We start from the raw sequence: 2,590 nt of genomic DNA on the forward strand, positions 1-2,590 counted from the left end.
CTAGATTTTAATCATACTTTTTAGTAGCTTGAAAGAACAGTAAACTTAATGACATAGGTTAAAAGAATCATATCAAATTTTACTATGCAATGTGTTTATAATATACTTTATCTAGAAAATATCTTGGTATCCTTAATACTAAAACTAGTATATTCAAAATACTAAAAACAGTGTGTCTGGTTTTAGTAGCCACTAACAAAAGAACAAAAAGGATTTTTTCCAAATGAATTCTTCACTTAACAGTAACTTCCTTAAAGCTCCCTTCAAGGACTCATTCCTCAGACTGTAGATAACAGGGTTGAGTGTTGGGGGTAGTACTGTGTATAAGATAGATAGAAGAAGATCTAAAGCAGTTGGAGACTCTGAAGTTGGGTTTAGATATGCACAGGAGCCTGTGGAAAGAAACAATGAGACAACAAAAAGGTGGGGCAGGCAGGTAGAGAAGACCTTAGACCGGCCTTCAGCAGAGGGCATCCTGAGAACTGTGGAGAATATGTGGACATAGGAGAGGACAATCCCAACAAAGCAGGCAAAGGCCATTGCAGACAGGAAACCAGCCACTCCCATCACTCCAAGGTAATCATTAGAGCAGGAGAGCTTGAGTAACTGGGGGACATCACAGAAGAACTGGTGGATTATTTTGGACCCGCAGAACCTGATAGAGGATATGGTTGCTACATATAAGGTTCCTGGATGCCACTGCTTAGCCATACAACTGTCACAGCCAACCTACACTTTCTGGGACACATGATGACCTCATAGTGCAGTGGAAAGCAAATGGCCACATACGATCATACGACATCACTGTGAGAATGGCCAATTCACCCCAGGCAAAATCTGTGAAGAAAAAAACCTGCAGCGTGCACTGGCTATATGAAATGTATCCATTGCCTGCCAGGGAATTCTCAATATACTGGGGAACTGTGACAGAAAGGGATGAGATGTCCAGAAGGGAAAGGTGCTTCAGGAAGTAATACATTGGAGATTGGAGCTGCGGGTCCAGTGTGGTGATGGTGATAATGATGAAGTTACCTGCTGATCCCAATAGATATGTCACCAAGAAGAGCAAAGCATGCAAGATCTATAGCTCATGGTGTCAGAGAACCCCATTAGGAGGAATCCACTCATTGTGGTTATATTTCTCACAAGCATCTTAGGACTAGAAATTGTGGTAGAAGCTGAAGAATAAAATGATATAGTAAATGCAGTATACAGATACTGAGACATTATTTATTTGTTTATTAGTATTTTCTCCAATAATCTCTCTCTCTCTCCCTTTCCATATATATATATATACATATATATATATATATATATATATATATTCTATTTGTTGCAAAACTTAAGTGAGAACACATTTTTTCTCATGTCCATAGAGTTCACACTATCTACTCATAAACCAATAGTTACAGGTAAATATACATGTGGTCCATCACTGGTTCTCTCAAGGAACATAATTGTATTTGCCCTATGAAAAAGCACTATTCCATTGCCACAACAGAACCCATTGCTTTTATCTGAGTCATCAATAGACAGTGATGGGCTGTGGATGAGAGGTTTTTGAACATGGGACTGGTTATGTATAGACAGGACAGCGTATTATTTTAGCAGATGGAATAGGCATTTTAAGGGAATGTGCAGGAATTAAAATATAGTTTGGTTGTTCACTGGAAATAGCTATTTTCTTTAGCAAACAGTACTGTCATTACAGAGAGCCTGTTATTGTAGAACCAAGTGTAAAGATGAATATATGTATTGCTCTTAAATACCATGCAGTGGTTATTGAAATCAAAAGCAGCAAAAATACTTGTGCAGGGGGAATACTCACATACCACTCTCAATTTAGATATCTTATTTCATTTATGGACTGTTTTAGGGACAAGCAGCTTCTATTTGAACTGCTGTCTATACTAATAGCCTTCAGATATAGCCATCAAATAGCACTTACCACAAAGCAAGGACAATTGCAGACACACAGTGAGTTCTTGGGGTGCTTTAAGATGTGAAGGAAAATGGCCAACATCCAGTGCCTAACTTCAATAAGAGACTGGAAAATTAAAGTCATTTATGTTTCAGACAGAAGAGAAGTTATGTTTTAGTCCATGATATTTTGCTTTGATAATTGAGAGATTGAAAATGACATATCATTCTCCCCTTGCAAGATGTATGTTGGTGTTTGAAGGTTGATAAGAATATGAAAAAGTGTCAGCTTTCTGCATGTTTTTTCTCATTAATGAGTTCTAGGCAACAAGAGCAAACACGCTCTGCCAGTCTTTTGAGGTTTTAAGTCCTGTGAAGTATCACCATATATTTTCTTGTGTTTACTTCAAGTTCGTATGCTTAGAAATGCAACCACAGAATAAAATTCGAGGTCACCTTTTTCAATCTTGTGGCAATTCCCATTAGTGACATCTCCCTTGTGACAGAACAAACTCACTCCACCTCTCTCATATCTCTTTTGCAAAGAATAAACTTGATACCAAATCATTCCAACCCTACATCAAATTACTTGACAGGATGTTTAATTATGAAAATGGTTTTAGAGCCAAGCATGACATGAGAAAAAGAATCTCAGGACCTGTGGCAGTAG

General features: G+C 37.9%; 1 pseudogene; it reads right to left on the reverse strand.

Annotated features, from left to right (window-relative positions):
* Window positions 1–192: 192 nt before the first annotated feature.
* Window positions 193–1,152, reverse strand: LOC114689185 (annotated as a pseudogene).
* Between the last annotated feature and the right edge of the window lie 1,438 nt (window positions 1,153–2,590).

The sequence above is a fragment of the Peromyscus leucopus genome, unplaced genomic scaffold (assembly GCF_004664715.2).
Source record: "Peromyscus leucopus breed LL Stock unplaced genomic scaffold, UCI_PerLeu_2.1 scaffold_1555, whole genome shotgun sequence".
Taxonomy (NCBI): Eukaryota; Metazoa; Chordata; class Mammalia; order Rodentia; family Cricetidae; genus Peromyscus; species Peromyscus leucopus.